Source organism: Rhea americana, unplaced genomic scaffold (genome assembly GCF_003343005.1).
Source record: "Rhea americana isolate MKP2758 unplaced genomic scaffold, rheAme1 scaffold_153, whole genome shotgun sequence".
Taxonomy (NCBI): Eukaryota; Metazoa; Chordata; class Aves; order Rheiformes; family Rheidae; genus Rhea; species Rhea americana.
The window spans coordinates 2,048,732-2,071,084 of record NW_028185628.1 but is presented as its reverse complement, the minus strand read 5'-3'; the positions used below and the strand labels follow the sequence as shown (position 1 = coordinate 2,071,084).

At 38.3% G+C, this 22,353-nt stretch overlaps 1 long non-coding RNA gene across 1 annotated transcript in view; it reads right to left on the bottom strand.

Annotated features, from left to right (window-relative positions):
• The window catches only part of LOC146598793 (uncharacterized), a 36,525-nt gene extending 18,066 nt beyond the window's left edge, over window positions 1-18,459 (bottom strand). The window contains exons 1-2 of the long non-coding RNA XR_014895203.1: window positions 18,377-18,459; window positions 12,697-12,852 (exon numbers count right to left, since the gene is read on the bottom strand). This is a non-coding gene — a long non-coding RNA (uncharacterized LOC146598793). The remainder of the gene's footprint in view (window positions 1-12,696; window positions 12,853-18,376) is intronic.
• Between the last annotated feature and the right edge of the window lie 3,894 nt (window positions 18,460-22,353).

Sequence of the window (22,353 nt, the reverse complement as noted above, 5' to 3'; positions counted from 1 at the left end):
AAAAAGCTATAACACCATGTCAGGTTTGTCTTGGTTCTCATTCTTATGAAATCCTCACACATCTCATGGTGCTGGACGTAGAAGCAGCAAAATTGCACAAACAATAAGCAGCAGGTTACTAGGGAAGAGTATTAAAAAAAAATAAATAAATTAAAAAAAAATTATTATTACTTTGCAGAAACCAGTGTTGATAAGCTAAAGCTAACTCTGTGCCAGCAAAAAGCCACTAAGAAGTAAAACTGTAGCATCTCCAGCTCTCACCCTTCAGACAAGTCTATTAAAATAGAAGATGAACCTTCTCAGTAGGAGAAAGCTATAAGGAAACGCGAATCTGACTTTTTAGGTGCAACTTTGAAGACAAAAACTGTGGGATTCTTAATCTTTAGAAAAACTTTATCATCAGAATTTCTTGCTTATAAGTGTGACATGTTTTTTCTCTGGGTATGAGAGGTTTCTGAAACTTTATCTGGAAAATACTCATGACCTGACTCTCATTCCTTGTGCTTCACCACTACTTTGCTAGTATTCCACTTTAACAGGCTTACACCCTTTCAGTTACTCCCTTTATCATATGCTGGACACTATCACAAATCTTATCATCTGGGATAAGAAACACAGTAAAAATTAAACCATGGGAAGACTTATAGCTAGCTATGCTAAGCAAGTTTTTTTTTTTTTTCTGAAGGTCAGAGACATCATTTGCTTCTACACCATTTTTTTGAAGATTGTATTGTAGAGTTAACACTGAATGGTTGACATTTAAGAGCTATGTATCTCTAAAACTACAGAGCAAGGATCATACACAGTTCAGGTTTACAACACATAATTCTAGCTGAGCTATATACATATAGCTGGTACTATACATTGCAGAATAGGTATTGCATGTCTAACGCGATTGCTTCTAAGACTCTCTAACATGAAAACATGATGAACAGTACCAAGTTGACTAAATATTTACCTGCCAAGGTATATATAATAACTGTAAGGCCTTGGAAATTACAGTGTTATCATCAAATAAAGCAGCTCCAAAGAGCTGTGGATTTTCAATACAAGCAGCCATATCCGAAAGCCCAGATTGTTATGCGCTTTCTCGTCTCAGCTGCTTAACCTTTAAAAACGTCCAGTATATTAAGCTTCTAACCAAACAATTTGCTGTTTCCAAACCATTCCATCCAAAAAGAAAATTTCATCTCTTACAGCCAATTTGTACATAAATTTTTCAAAAATGCAAATGCCACAGCAAAACTAGGCTTCAGACTTTCCTGAGGTTTTGGAAAAAAGTTCCTGTGAGCTGCTTCTTTTGGGCAGATGCTTAGCTGGGTCTTGCAGACCTTTATTTACTTTTAAGTCCAAGGGAGCTCGCTGCAGAGCTTAACACATTTTGTGAAACAAAACTAACAGAAACAGGGTTTATTGCTTGGGTGTTTTTGACTGATGACTGCATGCTCTTGTGCAAATGAGCCAAACTGCATCTGCAGGCTATGGCGATATCCCAGCTGAGCCACACAAAACTACTTATTTTAAAAACTGGATGTCACACATATCTATCATTATTGGCATTGATTGTGGTCAGGCACACAGATGGATAAAGAAGAAAATTACTCATTAAGCTGGAGGAAGGGGACAAGACACACAGAGCAACTGTATTGCCTTTATTGAGCCTATTACTCGGGGGACGCTAGGAAATATTGTTACATCTGTTCAAAATCCTTCACAATAATTGCTGATACACTAGTAAGACAAAGAAACCTGCTCTAGCCAGTAAACAGAATATTGCTCGCCTGTATTTTTGGCATGTGCATGGACTCAACCATTCAGTAGTCAGAACCCGTAAACAAAGAATATATCTTTGCATGTATAACAGAGCAAAATGATTCTCACCAGTAGGGAAGGTGAGACAATGCTGATAGGCTCTTTATATGAAAAAGCAAGGTAGTAGCAGTAAGGAAGACAACAAACAGAGTCCTGCTTTGCAGCTGCCAAGTTACACCAAATATCAGGTAAGTGAGACAAAGCCAGCCATTTCCACAGCTGTAAGGTTCAGCTCCTTACATAAAAAAAGAATTTTCTTTTTTGAGTAAGCCCAATTGTGGATCTGTCCTTTCCATCTGCAAACTGAGGTTCACATTTAAAGCCCATCCTTGTTCAGGCACAGTTCTATCCTCACGTTTTTAACCTGTGCTCTCTTCTAGGTAGGCAGGAACCCTCAAAATCCCCCTTTTCCACCAAGCAGAAAGCATTTTTCATAGGTATTTAGTGAATGTGCAGAATCTGTCCCTAGCTTTAGTAACTCCCAAACAATTTTATCTTATACTTGCCTTGGAATAAGAATCCTTTTTACCTACTTTCATGATGCTGTAAGGCTCACTGGAGCCTTTTACTGCTAAAACAGTTGGAGATTAAAATTGTGAAGATAATAATAGAATAAGTTACAGTATATAATATATAAAATAATAATATAATAAATTTTAAAAATAACTTGAATGAAGAGACATTTAATGAACATATTTTGAATGTATTTTGAATATATTTAGCTCCTACGTGTAAGTCAGAAGGACACAGTAATATTTATCAGGGTTTTTCTGACCTAGACAATGTTGTCTATCGAGATGTGGCAAATGGAGATACTGAGTCATTGAATCTGTACACAGTCTCAGCATTAACGGCTCTTCTAATGCTGACAGTAAACCAATGATCTCTGAAAACAGTGAGCTCATCCATATCCTAAAATACTCCATCACTGTTAAGTCACTGACCTATCAGCTATGGAAGTCAATGAATTGAATTACATATTTTGATGAAGATTCTGGTCTACAGGATGGTCCAAGTGTGAGTAACTCAAGACATCCATGGTGCTCCCATCTAAGCCAAGGAATTTGAGCATATATATATGTCACAAAATGAAAAAGCAAAAGTCAGGATACAAGAGACTAGTCTTCACTGTATGTGTACCCAGAAATGTGCTTTCATGTGGATGTTTGTACAAGATGCTTGTTCAAGATGCCATTGAGGTGGCCCTTTATTTTGCTGCAGATGCGCCACTGAAAATTAGAGTTGTGTGTGCAATTATAAATTATATTCAGAGGCTTCAGGAATGCTTTGCAGAGAGTGAGCAAGATTCCACAATTTGATTTAAAGATTGCTTGAAAGGTCAGAAATAGAAGGCCAATGTAGAGAAGAAAAAGAGTTTAGCTCTGAGAGATTAACAGGGAATAATGATGAGAACACAGATATTCCTTTCTGAAGTCAATGAGTGTTAATGACCAATGGATATTTTTTCTTTTAGCTTGTATTGTTATGTAGAACTGGACACAGGCTAGGAAAAAGAATTTGTTTTTGAATGCAGCTTGAAGTATCAGACTGGCAACCAATTTAAAGCTAAATAGAAAGCCTCAAAATAATAGCTATGCAGCTGCATCATGTTTTAAAAAGACTGCACAGTACATACACATGAAACATACTTCACTGGCCAGCAGTGCAAATGCCAAGGGAGAACTCTGTAGTACCCTCACTATTTCTATCTGTTTGACACCCTGCCCATCAGTGAGCTCTCATAGCTCTTCCTCAACTGCCTCTCCCTCCTTCCTCTTGCATTTGCATCCTGTTTCTAACTCTGTAAGGTGTTCTCGAAGCAAGCAAATCTCTTCCTGTGCCCTCCAGCACTCACTGCTGTTCTGTTCAATAAAACGGTCGCTATTACAGGTGCAGTTTTACTGGTGACTTTAAACTCTTTGCCTTTATCAAACATCTTTGATTGCCTCACCCGTAGCAGCATCCTGCCTCACCCACAGTGAGGCAGGGAGACTCGCTATGAGATGGACAGTTTATCTGTCTCCTGTGTGGTAGCCTACATGGACATACATACTCTGAGTCCCATACAGAAAAGACAGACAACTGTTTTCATTTGTGTGCAGATCTCTGACTGCATTTCTCTTAAAGCGATAAACATGTATGTAGCTATTACCTGAATCCCATATATCCCTGTTTTACAAGTGGTGGGACTTCTCTAGACCTCTGTACTCTCAGGGTAATCAGACTGTCAACAAAACCACTGTCCTGAAGCCCAGTGCAGCATTCAAATGACTAAAACCACATCCCCAGCTGTTCAAAAGGACAGTTAACACGTGATTCTGGAGCATGCCACCACAGCAGCTCTATCGGCTTTTAATGAAAGAAGAGTCTGCTCCTGCAACAGCGAGCTGTAGACCACAGACACTACTCAGGCAAAGCAAAAATCAGAGTGAGACAAAACAGCAGGGAGATGAACGAAAGCAAAAGGGGTAGTCCCAGCAATCCTTATAAGCTGAGAAACAATTTAAGAAGTTTCAGAGAATTCTGAAATTCTGAAGAAGTTCAGAAGGAAATGGAAAAATAACTCACCTCAATACTGCAAGCTCCTAAGACCTTCACCCAGTTCCTTTCTTACTGAACTTTACAGGCTAGATTTCTGTAGCATACCTAGGAAGATCAAAATTTTAGCTGTCAGAGCTCTTGCAGAGACTGGCAAAGAATCAGTTAGATGAGATATGCTCAGCTAGACCTAATATGCTCTGTACTACAAATAAAAAGATGGAAAAAAAAGAAAACAAAGTCCCTATGAGCCTGACTAAGCTAAAAAGTATTAGAGCAAGAAAGGTGTGCTCCCCAGTACAAGAGAGACATGGAGCTACCGGAGAGAGTCCAGCATAGGGCTACGAAGATGATCAGAGGGCTGGAGCACCTGCCCTGTGAGGAACGGCTGCGAGAGCTGGGCCTCTTCAGCCTGGGGAAGAGCAGACTGAGGGGGATCTTATCAGTGTGTACAAGTACCTGAACGGAGGGTGTCAGGGGGACGGGGCTGAACTTTTTTCAGTTGTCTCATGTGACAGGACAAGAGGCAACAGGCACAAACTGAACCACAGGAAGTTCCACCTGAACATGAAAAAAAAAACTCCTTCCCTGTGAGAGTGACAGAGCACTGGCACAGGTTGCCCAGAGAGGTTGTGGAGTCTCCTTCTCTGGAGATGTTCAAGGCCTGCCTGGATGCAACCCTGTCTAACATACTGTAGGTGACCCTGCTGAGCAGAGCGGTTGGACTAGATGATCTCCAGAGGTCCCTTCCAACCTTACTCATTCTATGATTTTGAGATGCATTTCTTTCATTTAGGTTGCTGACTGCATACCTCACCCATGCAAAGACCTTGCTCAGAACTTGCAAAGGGTGTCCATATTTCAACCCAAATCTTCAAAGACCACTCCTCTTGCAATCTACTGATGAAGAGACAATTCGTAAGTGCAGATTCAGGATTAGACGAAGAGACAGCTGTAACTTTCCAGTTCAAACTCAAGTATATGCAGATCTTAATTAAAGATTGCAAGTAGTGCCTTGCAAGTTATGCCACTAGTGGATCACATTTTAAAGTTGAATTTTTGTTCAGAAATACGTTCCACAGAAAATTTTGGCAATGATAATGGTAAGATATGGGTAATTTTGCTGAGGAGTACACAGTTAAAATAAGCTACTTCGTACTTCATCTGCATCATTAGCTACTCCTCCTTTCCATTAAATAATTAGTAGTTAGTTTTTTATGACAATCTCCTAATTAAATTCAGTCATGGGTTATGACCCAAACCTGGGTCACAATTACCTAGATAACTCATCAAAAACTCTTGGGTCTCTGCATCAGATTTTCTTAATCTGTGATTAAGAAAAAGAATGGACAGAAGTATATGAACAGTAATAGATTTTCTACTAAAAGATACACAAATCATCACTGATCCTGGTGCACTAGTGAAGTCATAAAAGGTAAAATTATATTCCTTATTCAATTTCTTCAACCTTCAAGCTTCAGTGTAACAAAAGACAGAATTTGATCCAGAGGCAAAACGGGGAAACAGAAGGGGCCACAGTCATTTGCACAAAACTACTGCCATATGATAAGGAAATCAAACTTCTCTAACATGCTAAGATCACTCCAAATGGAAGCAGGATTAGAATCAGTGATTCAAAATGCCACATGATGAATAAATTGTTTACTGGATAAAGACAGACAAAAATTAGGAAAATAGACTTTCCTGGGAGATCACTTGAGCACAATGAGGAGAGTCTCTTAGATTTATCAGTTGGATAATAGCTTAAAATCAAAAAGAAATTACATAATTTCTGCAGAGCAGATCCCTAAATGCTTGTCATACATCAAGCAAAATTAATAGGAAACTATAAAAACAAGACAAAAATGCATAGAAACAAGACTATTTACTAGACATTTCTTTGGTCTTTTCACATTCTAATCACATAACAATAACAACAGTACTGAAAATGGTAATAGTGCTATAAAAATAGAACAATAAAAGCATACTTTAAGTGAAGTTAGTGGGCCATTATAGAAGATTAAAAACCTCTTTAAAATCCAACCACTAAGAGTCTAATTAGCTAATTTACCTTGTGGTCCAGTTCCTCAATGTTTTATTTTTTGCCATAAAGGAGAATTGCCTACATGTGTTACACTGGATGCCAATATGTACACCTACTACCAACATCCTTTTTGGCCTATAGATTTGGATGTTTCAAAGCAACAGAAATTACATACAGTACTGGCAAAATGCTAATGCTTAATACAGCTATTACTGCTTTAGTCTTCATTTCTTTAAAAAACTGTGCATGTTCTACATCTTAAAATAATGAAAGACAATCAATCTTTTCTGAAGATAAGCAAAATAACAACTTAAGTCCTCTGAGAGCCTTAGAGTTCAGCTGTCACATTCTAGAGATGCATCCAGAATTTAGCAGTTTCAAAGAATGATAAAACCTTTAGGATGCTCTCCCTTTCATTCCAATTAGTGCATTGAATCATAACAGTGGTAAAGAATGGATCAAAAATGTTAAATATGCCTCCTTCTAGAATAGTTAATCTTCCCAAATTTCAAAGAGTACTCATAGATACAGCTCTTTAATTGTCATGTATAAATTTTCATGCCAGAAGCACTTTCATATTTACCTGGTCATGGAATGGAAACAACATCTATGTTATTTAGCAGAGTCAGTAAGCCAATACGGGGCACATACTCGGAAATTCACACGCGTATTTCTGAATGAACATTTTCAACATCAGAAAATAAGTAGTGATTATCTTTGATCATTGCAACTTTTGACCTGGTTAGCATGTAAAAATCAGTAGTTTTCTAACTGCAGAGGTTAGAACTGGAAACAGCATTAAGCACTAAGTCACTTACTTGGGATTGCACGTAATGCAAGAAACAAAAAACTGCCAGGCTTGATAAAGCCCCTTATTCCAATTTAGAATCATATGACTCTCGAGAGTCTGAAGTAATTTGATGAAATTCATTGAATTTGTGATAACCCCTTGCCCTATTCTCTGTTAGTCAGAGCTGGAGAAACTGTGTCCTCTAACATTCAGAAGATGATCTAAGGAGAATTTCCTCTAGACCGATCCACCTCTGAGCTGTTCTCAGAGGTCCATTTTTCTTGAACAAGTTTAAGAAAAGACTCTACCCAAACACAGCTCGTCGCTTCATACCAACAATAATGCTGCTTCCATCACTATTAGTCACCCCACATTACACTGGAGAATTTTCAAGGCAGTTTGGTGAAACAAGTTTTCTTGCCTTTCCTCCCTCAGAGAGAAAGCCAGTTGATTAACTTGTCTCTCCCAAGAGGGAGAGACCTGTCCATCCCATGGCCCAAGGGGGGGGAGGGAAGTTTTATAGACAAACAAGACTCTTAAAATCGATAGAAAAGCAAATGAGGCTGGATGCTAGTCTTATGAAAAAGAGATACAGTGAAAAAGGGAAGAAGAGCTAGCATCCAGCTTTTTCACCCATGCATCCAATGCTACCAGAAGAAAAAGTATGAACACACTGGTTACAACTTTATACTGAAACCTAAACAAAGCTTTTTTGCTTGTAGTTGCAGGTTTTACTGCAACAAAGAAAAGCTACAACCCAGAGCTGTACCTGCAAACAGCAATGAGACAGCAATTTTAAGATACAAATAAAACAGTGGGAAATACCACTACTTCGGTCTTTTCCAGAACAACTTTTATTTCACATCATAAAAAGCATGACTCATACAAAATATCCCAGCAAGGATACTTTAAAATGTTTGTTAACACACTGTCACATAACAAAACATTTGCAAGTCTTTTTTGAGTGACAATTTTGTAGTCAACATAGGTGAAAACAATCCTCAAAAAAAAAAGGTTTGACTCACAGTGCCATGATAGGGCAACACAGGTTGCAGAAATAAAAACAAACAGGTGTAGAAATATGAAACAAAAGCTGATTTTAGAAGGGCAGGGAGAGGGAGAAAAAGAGCTGAAGCTACTCTACAGATGAATAAATAGAACTGAAAGTACAGTGTTTTTATCTCTGTGTTGAAAAGTAAAACCACAGTCCTCATTATAAACTCTTGGATCTTTTCCAAAAGAAATACCTTCAAGTTCTGCTCTGTTTATTACCTCTTCTAAAACATCTCCACATAGGCAGTAGCTGGATTTGATAGCGCTTTCACAGTGCAAGGTACGTAAGTACGTGTCTCAGTCTACCTCTGCCCTCCATTCAGAGATGGGAAATGTGAAACAGGAAAAATAAAAGTAATAAAGAGGACCACCCAAATCTTGAACTGGAGCTAGAGGCTGCATTTGGAGGAGATTCAGCCATTTATTTTTGATTTTGAGGCTTTGAAACCATTCTGCTGGGAAGCAACAGTGGGAGTGTGAAAAGGCTTCAGTGAAGAAGCCACCGGGCATGCAAGCCATTGCCTCCTGTTGGGTGGAAGCAGAAGCATTCAGCTGCATCACGGGCCCTGCTCTGCCAAGAGCTCCTGGAGGTGGTCCCTTGCTCAAAGGGCAGGCAGCTGTGTTGACCTTACCAAAGTCTGTGCCTGCCACGCAGCGACGACATGCAGCCCAAAAGTAACAGCGCGGCCCCTCGACACACATAAAAACGGCATTTGAAACGATGACATTCTTTCCTCTTAGGAACCAAAAGTACTGATGTTAATTTACAACGTGACCAAGTCCAATGCACAGATGATCAAACTTCTGCCTACATTCAGAAGAGAGAGCATTTGTCAACACTGACCTCCTGAACACTAAGGAGTGCTCCCATCACTCCTGGGCAGACACTGAAAACTAATGTCTCCATACTTTGGACTCTTTTCCAGGTTTGAGTCCTACAGCTCTAATATTATCAAGCTGCAGAGCAGTCAGGAGGACTATTTTCTTTTTCTTTTGATCCTACTTAAAATTAATTGAGCAAAGCTCTGTTTTGAAATTGTACTAGGAAATTTCCGGGCACATAATCATTTGAAAAGAGATGCCACATAATAAAATCCATAGATTATTTCCAAGAATTGATGCAAAAATTAAATGCTTTTTTGAAATTTGAGCTGGTTTTGATTGGAAGAATATCACTTGCTGTGTTTTACTTCCTTGACTAGAAATATAAGTTATACTTTAAGCATTCACGCTTATGAATTCAAAACTTTTTTCCATGATTGTCCTCCAGTGCTTCTTAGAATTCCCTCTTTCCACAAATATTTCAGACATCAAGCTCAACTAAGCAATCATTAATGGAAGTCATATTTTAAAAAGGATGCAATAGTAAAAATAGATTGATTTAAAAAATGGAAGATATTTATAAAATGAGATTGTTACAGCGTTCACCCATCCCTAGCCTCAGATGGGAGAGCATTGCTGATACTTGGAGGCATATAGCTGGCACTTCTGCGTTTAGCTTCAACAACAGCTCATATTCATCTAAATGTTCCCTCAAGTTATGCAAGTCCTAAATTTATGCATATTTACTCACATACATACTCCATACAAATGCAAGTTAATTAGCTCTAGATGAAATGGTATTTTAATTCTTTTCAGTAAAAGCCATGCTATCACAAGGAGGCTTTCCCTTTAGCGTTAGCTTGAGATCAAAGCCAAGGCAGTTAAAGAAACATGATGCATCTTCTATCTGAAAGCGTACTGCTTATAACTAGCGGGCAGTTTTCAGTGTGATACGGAGCACAAGAATGAGTAAATTAGCAGTTTACAAGCCTCTTTCTTTTTAAGGAAACCTGAAAATGGACAACTGTTTTGTCTTTTCTGACCCCGTCCCTGGCCCAGTGGGAACAAATTGGCCTTTGAACCTGGGACTCCTAGCCTCGTGGCCCTCCTCCGTCGCTATTCAGCTCGGGGCAGCGCCAAATGAAGGGCTTCCCCTGTGCTCACCTTCGCCCGCTGCCCACGGCGCAGCTGCGGGGGCCGGAGCGAAGCGCCTCGCGCGGGACCACACAAAGAGCCGACTGCCGCGCTGCCGCTGGGACAAGCCAGCAATTCTTCCGCTGCCACCTAAGTCATATATTCCACAGGCCAGCAACAGATGTGTTTGAGCTGAGCTAGAGGGAAAAAATTTGCATAGCTGCTTTAATCTGACCTGAGCTCAGAGGTATTAGGGCTTCCAATGGTGTATAGCGTAAAGTGAAATGCCAGGCAGTTTTCAGCAGTGGGTCACTCTGCCTACGCAGTCAGATGCATATGAAAAACTCTGGGAATATTACTGAACATTCCCACTTGTGTAGCTCTGTGTATAAAGCATATCTTCACTGCAAGCACTATCCTTTTCCTTGTGCCACAGGAAAGCTAGTATTTGCACTATTCTGATTACAGACAGAATGCATCTCAATCTTTTCCTCGCACTGACAAGTATTTTATCCAATCTTTGTAAAAATCCCCAGGGACAGACAAGTCCTATTACTTATTCTGAATTTTAATTGAGACCGATAGGACTACTAGGCTATGAAACACACTGGTGTATGAAGTTATCTTGAGGATATTAGCTCCCGTCTTTGCACTGCTGAGCTCAGAGAATGCCAAATCCAAATGTCTGAGCAATGCTTTTTCCATTATACTCCACAAATTAAAAATCAAATGGTTGAGAACAGCAGAGAGCCTACTCCAAGCCTGGAGAATTCTCTCCTTTTACAGTGACAGCCTTAAAAAGTCCTTAATATCTCATAGAAGCAAAGCCACAATGAGGAAATACCACGTTCTCTTTTAAACTCATCTGGCGCGTACATGACAAAATATCTGATCTCAGAGCAATGTATGGTTGATGCTATTAAGGAAAGCTGCTTCTAAAACATGGACAGAAACTAGAATATTTAGCAATGCTGGATGCAATGGTCCACAACACAGGTTGTTCAGCTTGGGCTGCTTGCTTAATTCTGATTCAGCCCGCTCTTGACTCAAGCTGTCCAGTTCTGTGCTACAGAGTTGAACTGATCTGTACTTACCCAGGAGTTTTAGACAGAAGAAAAGTGGCAAATTCACTGTAAGAGAATTTCATCATCAGAAAATATGGAGAGAAGCACCATCTTACACTGGCAGAAAAGAAAGCATGCCACAGAGGTGCTGTGCTCCTCTTTAATCCCCTTCACAATATTTTATAAAAAGATCTACTTGCACACCAGAAGAAAAGAACGTTTAGCAGATATGCATATGTAGTATGGCTAAAGCTAATCCTAATGCTACTCAATACTTAAAATTCCACCACAAAATTGGTCATAAAACACCTAAACCTAACAAAAAAGCTTCAGGCCAGGGTATTTGCACTGACATTTACATTCTGGCAGTAAGCATTGCAGCTTATGAGGAACTAAATACTATTTTCAGGTCCCAGAACACCAGTAAATCAAACAAGGGACACCAATTGTTTTTATTAGCTTTGAGAGTGAGATGGTGGCAGCATTCGTTATTTCTTGTTTCTCCTTTGTTTAGTGCTCACTGTTACATGTTAAAAAATCTGACAGATTCTTTCAGGGAAACTACCCTTTTGAGTTATCTACAGCTGGAGTACTTGCCAAAACAAGAGAGCAATGCTTCCTTGTTCTGTCTTCATCACTCATGAAAAGAGCTTATAGTAGTCATGGTGAATAGGGCTCTTAGACCAGGTTTGCAGGATAAGCCACCAGATGGAAAGCCCCAGAACAGAAAGAGTTTGCAAGCTGAAGCTAAAACAGATATTCTGAGCTACAGCATGTCTGGAAAATGAGCAAACCACCCACGAGCGTTTCCAGGCTCTTCATGATGCCATCATTTGATTCTACTGCTGTCAGAACGCTAAGGATTTGGCACAGTTATAATGCCCAGCCAGGACTTTTCAGGCAAATACTGCACATGGCAGCAATACGTCTTTACAGTGTTTTGATAGAGTTCAGTTTGGTCAAAGGCTTAATATCAGAATGGAAGCCAAGCTCTCCCAGTCTTAATCATACTTCTGTATCAGTTTTATTAACTTAGGCTGATCAGAAAGTCTATCGAAAATACTGTAAGGATTTTTTTACTTTCAAGTCATAAAGGACACTCCATATGTGTGTGGCATGACTCTACATCGCATCTCTTAAATTTTTCCTGAAACTACTTTATTAAGCAAGAACACTCAGGAACTTTAAATTTAGAAAGCAAAATTAAGCTGGTCAAGAAGAGAAGTAGACAGCTGAAAGAGATGCATTGTTAGTTGGTAGACTTACTTTGAAAAAGGTCTAGAGCAGAAAAAAAAAACAATTGGTGAAGCGTCAGAAAACAAAAGCAGATTTTACACAACTAAGGCTTATTATCAAATCTGAGGTAACATATAGCTGCTAAAGAGTAACAAAGTTTTTCTTTGTCCAACTACAATATGGCTAATACTGTGGTTACTTACTATTTTACACTTCAAAACAACAGGTCAGTGCTCTTTTTTTCGCCTGAGTGATGGACATTTCTTCGACAGCCTTTTGACAAGCCCCCTCAGGTGTTTATATGGTTTCTTCACAGACTGAAGTCCTCTTCATTGTAACGTTTGTCATCGGTTTCCATTCTGCTGAGAAAAGATTTATTTTGCCATACGTAAGGAGGCAGAATGACATAACTACTATCAAGGATGCAAAACAGATTCATAATGGAGACAATTTGATTTAGACTGTGTTTGTAGAAGACATCCAAAAGTCTTTTGCATAACAACCCAGACCACATATCTGAGCCTCCCAGTACAAGGAAGTCCATAGAAAAACAGTCAAACTTTACTATCCTAGAAACAACACGTTGCACTTTAGAGCAGATTTCATCTCAGATTCAAAACGACTCTGAGAAAAGAGTAAGTACGTTTTCTTCCTTTCTTTATCACCATTAGCTTAGGGATGTGGAAACATCTAGCTATACTGTGGAGCTGAATGTTTTACCTTTCAGCTGTAAATCTAAATCGCCAGCCTCCTTTATGCATTCTTCTCTTCATATGTTTACGTAAATATAACCATACTTTTCATTCTTCTTGCTTAGACCAGACTACCTTCCATTGACACAAGTAATAAAATAGAGATTATGAGACAACAGAAAACTTTTATCAGCCAGAGGCATCAGTTATTTAATTACTGCAGCACATGAGCCTGAACTGCTGATAGAGGAATCTGTGTGCTGGAATTCATAAAATTAGATCACAGTTTCAGTTCCTGAAGATTTGAACATGTTTCCATTTGATATGGTTTGTTTGAAAGCCCCAGCTGTTACTTTGAACATGAGTTCAAATAAAATCATCTCTCTAAAGATTGGTCAAAAATGCCAAGTTCTGAATCAAAACTATGCAAAAGAAGGATCATTATAATTTTCAAGACAACAAATTCCTTGAAAGTTTTTAGAGGTTAACTTGGATACTCCTCAGTAGCCTTGATGATTAGTAACTCATGTCCTTGTATTCAGTCCAGTTGAAAGATTGCACAAATATTTCCTGTGTTCAGAATGACCTCAAAATATTTTAAAGGCAAAATGCATATTTTAAATACCCAATTAGACCTATATGGAAAAAAAAAAAAATGCAAGAAACCCCCCAAGACCTCCCACCCAACATATCCTTCTTTGGACAGAAGTCCCTGTGGACTTAGTAGCTTTCCATATTAATTTCTTGGACAGAATTCAGTGGCTAAACCAATAATCTCTGAAGTATGTCATTCCATTGCAACAGCAACTATATGTCTAAGAACCAATAGTAAGATATCAGTGTGCATACCTTTCTTTGGATTAATCACTATTTTTTGCACTTTACATTTTATTAAATATGCTGTATTACAAGACATGGGGAACAGAGAAAAAACATAGTGACAATCACAATGTCTATTTTATCCTATGAATGATTCTGTTTTGAAGATTATATAAAACCAATTGAGTCATACTATCTGCCACAGATAAGTTTTACTCTTTGCTCTCTCGGATAAACTTTACTGCAGCTCTGCTTTGCCAGCATGAAATTATCTCATACTAAGAACTCATACTCATACTCTCATACTGTGTTCTGCTGAAAAAGAAAAATGTTTTTTTTCATCCACAGGGCCCAGTCCTACGGTCAGTGGGACTGGTGTTTACTTCAGTCCCTAACTGAAGTAACTAGCCAGACTTGGAACGAAGGAATAATGGATATTGCACGTACTCTAGTGTTCTAGCCAAACAGAGGATTTTTGAAACCTAATAGAAAATCATTGAGTCCCTTCTTGAGGCAGACTGTGAAAAGACGAACGTGGGAGGCGGAAGAGTGTCAAGTTTTGGCTCCCCATTAAACCAAACTGGCAAGAAGGTCTCCTCCCCCAGTGCAAAATGGAGATACATATGGCCTGTTCTGCATCAAAAAGTAGAAAACTGTCTTTTAAACTGAAGCATTGACAATTTGCCTGGATCTGACTTCAACCTCAGTGGAAAATATTACACTTCACAACTGGGCTTTTATCAACTAGAATACACTTGTTTCAGCCTAGCTTTGCCTCCTCCCCCTCTCTTTTCTTCCAAGGACCGTCTCTCTGTAGTCTGCACTGCTGCAAAATTCACATTACTGTTCTTTATTTATATTCTTTTATATGCGTAATGCTCTTTCACCTATCCAAGGATGACAGATTTACTCTTGTGGAGTTGAGAAGCCTTAATTTAACGTCCAGTTATTGGGACAACTTCATGGAGGAGTTGGCTCAAAAGAAGAGGGATTTTTTTCACCCCCACTCACAGAAAAGTGAATAGAATTTACAGCTGTCTGCCTTCAGACTGTTTTTAGACTTCTCATAATCAGGTTTACTGCATTACCTTCTCCTTTGCATTTAGTTTCTGCTTTGACATTGGACTGTGTCCGTGACTTCTTCCTCATTGTCTGTACTGAATAGGACAAAACACTCCTCCAGAGAGCTGTCAAACTTGAATCTTCCCTTCCCTGGCCAGCTGCAGGTATTGTTTTCAATAAGTTTTTTTCATAAACTGAAACAGTAGGTTATAATAAAAGAGAACTGTAAAATTATGTTTTCCCGGCCAAAAGGAGCAAAATTTTTCTTAGATCTTGTTAAAATTGTGGGGTTTGCATAAGTACAGCATAAAGCCTCCATAAGAGATTTTTTAAAAATTAAAGTAGGTTCCATACGATCCAGAATTTAGTACTTTTCTACATACTAGTACAATCTGCAGTTCTTCTGCAGCTTTCCACAGAGTCAATTTTTTTCCAGTGCAGCACTTTCAGTATTACACTTCATTTTCAGAGAAGGACTGAGGGGGAATCAGTGGATGTCAGCCTCCTTCTTTAATATATACACATCAACACTGAGAGGCAGATATGACCTCGAATGGTCTAAAGATATTGGGCACTGCTCTTAAAAGAGCTGTATGCAAATTTCTGACTTTTCTAATAGAAGGAGACGGCTTTGGTGGATGTTTTAGTTGCTCTGGAACTAGCACATGCTCATTGTTCCAGGAAGCTTCAGCAGAAAGAAGGGGTGGTCATAGGTCCACTGCAGAAACTAAGGCCAAATGTCTATTTCGAAAGCAGACAGTAGGATTTTTTCCCCCTTGTACATTAGTAACCTTTCAATTTCAGAGCCGGGCTATCTCAAAGGAGCATTTTGCTTCATGCTATCTTTTCTGTAGTTCATACCCCTAACATTTCCAGGGCATCTGAAGAATGCATACAATTAGGAAAGGAACAATAGAGCTTGTACCATAGAGCAGCAGAAAAGGCATTTGTAGCATTCTTCACAAGGCTGTGAAGTATTACAGCCTAAAAAAGCAAACAAAAAGTCTATTAAGGTATTGAAAATAAAACCTATGACAACGGTGACTTACTTATCCCTGTTTCTGCAGAACAACCTCACTAACAGACATTTTACTGTTTACTGTGATTGTGGTAACATAGTAAAAAGTATTCAGCAAGTAATACCAATACAAGACACCAATCAAGTAAAAAAGAAAAAAAAAAGTTATCCCCTCTGATTTACACCACAGCCACCCAAACTGTTGCAATGGGACAGCTGAGGGCAAAACACCATAGTCTGGAGGATAAATGAGAAGTGGGAAAAAACAGTTTGCATAGAAGCACTCCAGCTCAAGTTTAACAAAATGAAGTTCTCAGTAGATTACAGAGCCAGATGTTAATGCAACATACAATATGCCGAAGAAGCAAATCTTCTTCAAGCTCCTTTTTCCTATTTACTACCAAGCCACAGGTACTTACCATCTTTGATCAGCATCTCCCTATTGGGCTATAGTCTGTGACATTCCCTAAATATCCACTTTGATTCCATGAACTTCTGTCTTAGAAGTTCCTAGAAGAGCCACTATATAGAGCACTAAAACCAATTAAAATCCAGTTGGAAGCTTCCCATCAGTATAAGTATGCTGTGGTTAATCATATCCTAAAGGCACAGTATCACTTTCATTAACAGCCCTTTGAGAGCTAAACACACCTCTCCTTCACTAAATCAAATTGAGACAGACTCACGTTGGAACCTGCTACTCCTTTTAAGTCATCCAAGCAAAAGGTAACATCATTTGAATCCATTTTTCAGTTAGGTCTAGAAGATTTTCAGTTAGACTGGGTAGACAGGGGAAGAAGAGTTGCCATTTCAGACTAGAAGTATCATTACTCTCAAAGTTAAAAACAGGAGAAGGTTCACCGATTTTTCTGTAGAACATTCCCTTTTTTCCTCCCCACACACAGTGCAACGCAGCAGCTCTGAGCCAGCTGGAATGACCTTGGCACAGTTAAGTCTTTGTCTTTGCGCATGTCATGCATAGTCTTAAGACTAGGAAAAAAGCTAGTAGGTTATCCAGTTCCATTTCTAATAATTAGATCATTCATCTGGCTGCTTGTTAGAAGCAGTGAAGGCATCTATAACTTGGTTTTCCTCTGGCTTCTTAAATATGTATTTCAGTTCATCCATCTTCATATTGAATGGAAAAATAAGGAAAACTGAAACTACTCATTGCAGATGCTCAGAAGGTAGCAATCATTGTAATTAAATTGGTTTTCAATCCAAGAAACCCTTAAAGAAAATAAAAGCAAAGCTGTTTCCTCAGTCCTTGAAAGATGGTCTAATACTACCTTTTGCATACTTTCCTAAATCAATTAGCTGCATCTGACTGTTGATTGAGTCTCTCCATTGAAGAGTTTTGATGTATAGTTTTTGTTGACTTCAAAGGAGATTCTTCTACAATTATGAATGGAAGAATGTTTGATGAAATTAATTTCAGTGCTGAGCTTCTCCACACAAGGCAAACACAGCTCACCTTTACAGCAGCAACAAAAATCATCAATATCTCTGAAACACTTGCACAACTGATTGGTAAGCACTAACGTGGCAAAAACCAAACTTTTTAAGGAGCAATTGTTTCTTTTGTTAAGCCAACACAAGCTTTAACATCTCCCACATTTCTTCCCCTCAAAAATAAGCAAATACTATAAATAGCAAGAATAGTAAGCATTAGAAGATTAAATTATGGAAGTTATTTAATTTACTTTTCTCCCCCCCTCCTTGAAGTATTTTCACAAGCACAGAAGAAACACACTACTATTGTAATTAGGAAAAATAAAAGAACATTTTTACATCAAATCACAAATGTTTCACAGCAGAAGTAATACAGTTTCAAAAAACTATCTTGAAATTATCCATAGTTTACTCTTGTAAGCATGGAACAGCAATACAAAAGCAAACATTTGACATGCACAAGGTCACACCTCAGGGTTTTTCTCCACACCCCATGAATCCCATACTTCTACATACCACAACCATCCTTCTCTTTATATTCTTTTTACAAGCTGCCTTTCTTTTCAAGTATTTAGCCTAAATACCTTCAGGTGCTCTTAATTAACTCCCAAATGGATAGCGCCTCCCAGAGCTGCCGCCAAACAGTTTCTGGGCATTAACTTCTGGATTTGTCACATCATCCACTGATTTGATAGTCTTGCTGGTACCACAGCATTTCAGGCATATTTGTGTACCTCCACACTGACAAGTTACAAAATTCCCTTTTTCTCTTGAGAAATTTGCATTCAACTGTTGCTCTTTTAAGCAGCGCATACTTAGAGGATAACAATGTAAAACTACCTTCACGGGATCAGCAGTGTTTTGATAACTCTTCTTCTCCCTTCTTTCCCCCTCTCTTCCATGCTGTGCTGCTTTAGTCTATGTCAAAGATGAACTCAAGCTAATTTGCCTGTGTTACAAAGAGAAAGGCAAGTTAGCAGGTCATTATCTGCGAGGAATCTAACAGGTATGTCATCAAATTAAATGGTGGCATACCCTACTGAAAATGAGAGAAGTGTTGGATACTTCAAAGATCACAAGAGGAACTGCCAAGACCTTTTGTGTTTGTAGGATGTCTGTGAAAACACTGCAGTTATGGACTATATATGACAGCACCTTGACGATAATGCAGTCAAAACCCAGCCTTGCATTTATGATTTTCAGCATCGCTGTTTATCCAGAGCCCAATCTTTACTTAAAATTCTCTCCAAGTTTTGGTGTTAGAATAGTGTGAAATAGGCTGGAACGCTCTATGCCATTTTCTGTTAGTGCTTTCAGAGCTAGTTCTAATTCTTGTTTCGTTATGATTCACAACTCCCAAGTTCCAAAGCAAGGAGGCAGATAGCTTGGCTGTGGGCATCCGAAGTTACATGAGCTTTCAATTGCACACAGAGAAAACAGTGAAATTAAACTTTCTTGAAATAGAAGAAACTATGATGATAAACCATGAGCCAAACCCTCCAAAACCTGCTAAACTTGTTTTCATTTCATTTGAAAGACTGCATGAAGTTTGATTACAAGTTTCAGAATTCACTAAATAATATGCAGAGGCAGGTCAGAAAAAAGAGATGTAAAGACCTATGCTTTGTTATTTTCATAAGACATAAGAGGGCATTTATTAGTCTATTGTGGAGTGCTATCATACATAATTAAAACCAGATTACATTTGCTAAATAAATAAACAAAGTGCATATCATGGTGCATTACCATTGCCATTTTATTGTGGAGATGATTATTTGTGTAATTTGCAAAGACTCTGCCAGTCATAAGGGTGAATTAGAGAGGCCTATTGCTTATCTCCATTACATTGAAAATAGAGCTTCACATAGGATGACAAATCCATTTTATGGCAACATTCAAGGTTTCTGAATTGGTTTTGTTCCACAAAGGGATGGTAACAAAGCCCTTTGAACATGTTCAGAAAGCATCGTCTCGTCAAAATGTTTGCTCTGAAGGTCTCATAGTATTTTTTTAACTCTGTCTCCAGTTCTTCTTTTCTCTTTGGACAGACATGATTAGACAGCTCTAGAAAATATTTTCCAAAGAAAAGTATCCTAAAAGCTGTAAGTCTCATCAAAATACTTTGTACTTTGACAAAGCACTATTTTTCAGTGAACTTGCTGTGAATCAGAAATGCTTCAGCCATCTCTAATTAAAACTATTGGAGCAAACAGTGTTTCTATTACAACAAGCCAAGATGGTAGCATTTCTATTTTTGATAATAAATGATCATTTTCTTCAAGGTAGTAAAAGCAGTACAGACTTATTTTAAAAGCTCACATGTGAATGCTTCCTGTCTGCATAGAGGATTAGCAGAGGTGCTATTTACAATTGGAAGCAGAATGGGCAAGTGTCTAGCTTTGTTGGTTTAGGGATATCTACATAAAAGATATCCACTGTTCAAAGTGAATTATATTAAAAAAAAAAAAAAAAAAAGATCAAGATATACAGGTAAAAAGTCAGAGCATTAAATCTGTCTCAATACAAATTATTGACAAAAATATCAGAAAGTTTAAACTTCTTATTTCAGATTTCTACAGAAATGTTTATACTCATATTGTACTGAAAAACAATGCTGGAACTTGAAAGCAAGTGTTGGACAAGATTAAGAAAATCACCGTTCCACAGCCATCCACTTGTGATAGCTAGTGTACAATTAAGATGAAAATGTTCAACTGCTGAGTTGAGATAAACATGCAAAGCTTGCACGTTAATATTAATCATATACTTTGGATTTACATTTTCCTGTCTAGTCTTTATGAGAAAGCAACATGAGAAGGACACTTATGCATCCCTGAAGCATACATCTTTGTGAGTGTTTTGGTCTCAGCTAGGTCTCCTCATATCCTTTTTTACTCCCCTCAGCTTTTGCTGTCACTCATACACAATATTCCCAAGAGCTTCCATCCCTGCTTTAGTATAGTCTGCGCATACACTGCCTCCAAGCCCTGCATGTCTGCAGCTGGATCCATTAGTCTCCCTAGTTACTAGTAAGATCTGAAACTGGTTAGGCAAGACTTATACTGAAAATAATTTTCAACAGGGGGGGACAAGAATACTTTATCGGAGCAGAGAATACTTGCTCTGCTTTGACTTCTTGTTCCACTTGCAGTTTTTTTGTGTTATATAATGCAGTTTGGGAACTAGCAAATACATGATCACATCAAAAAGGTTCAGTGGCTTGCTTGAGATACGCATTCATAACTTCAGGTTTAATATACCTAGTAAACCTTGAAAACATCCTCTCATAGAGAATCCCACTTTTCCCAAAGAGAATGAGTCACACACCAGGCAATCCTTTTGCTGTTAAGACATGGCCTACTTTGAAACCCTCTTGGTGAGATATTACCTGGGTTGCTACGGGACCTGTGCATCTACCCCGGTAGATGGTTTTCCTGAGGAGAATATAGATGAAAACACCTGGTCTCTGGTCCATGTGTGGACAGCTGTCATATTACAGAATAAATAAAAGGCACTATTGAATATCCTGAACAGATATTTTTCTTTGAGATCCATGAATAGTAGTTTTGATTCTGATAAAGTTACTTTAGAATTTCTTCATTATGTATTTTCATACCAGCTCCTGAGGCATAATTAAATTTTTGAAAGCTAACTTCCTAGTATCTTCCAGATAAATCTTCTTATTTGTGATACGCATAAAATACCATATCTTGTGATAGTTACTGTTTCTGCAAGATACTTTCAAATCATGTTAATCTTGGTTACTGTTTTTGTTTCCTGGAGGAAACCAAAGCCATTACAAAATACAGAGGGAGGCTTGGCTTCTGCATGCATAGAAAATTCCAAATAAGGACAACTTGTCCTATTGCAGGACAAGTTCTTTAGAAAGAAATAGGTAACACCTGCATTTGTGTAATAGGGAGAACAATGTTCAGTGAGTAGTTCGTGCTAAGTACTTTCGCAGTGATTCAATCACATTTTCCATGTGCAACGTTCTACGGGAAAGCAGTGAAGGCAACTGAAATACAATATTACACATTATAAACTATTCTCCATCACTGTAAAACTAATTGTGAGAGGTGTAGCTCCTGGCAGAGATAGTTACTTTGTCAAACAGGTGCTCTTGCACTTAGAAAGTATAAAAATGTGTGTCATAAAACTCATTTGCCTTATAAGACATCCTGAAGCAATTGCTTTTACTTCTCTGTCCTTCCAGTAATGATAGCACAAGCTCCCTCCCTGGGTTTTCTGGAATCTGAACTGGAAAAAAACCATCATTGCTAATCATCTGTAGCCAAATACATGTATTAGCATGTACATTATACAAAGCTTTAAGAACAGTACTCATGGTGACCTCTGAGCCCAAACCACGTTAAATTATTGGAACAGATATTAATGTTTTAAAGCAATTGTCTTAGGTCAAGACATTCTCCTCCACTTCAGTTTCCTTACTTCACAGACAATTTTATAAATTATACATTTTGTACATCCCATCCCCATAATTTTCTGTAAAAAACACGCAGTGTGCTAAAGCACATGTTAATCTCAAGCAGTTCTCAGTTTCAGCTTTGTGGCCTTCTGTTACAGTCGTTTATACTGACTTCATCATTGATGTAAGAAAAGAATTTACAATATAATGATTTTGATGCTAACTGATAGGACGTTTAAGAATTACTTTCGTTCTCTGGATTTACTTTTACTCATAAATACAAATTTCAGATCAAACTGCTAAAGAAAAAGAATATTATAAATGCACTGATACTGATCCATAACATATTCATACAAGTGACAAGCTGAACATGGATTCATCTTCCTAT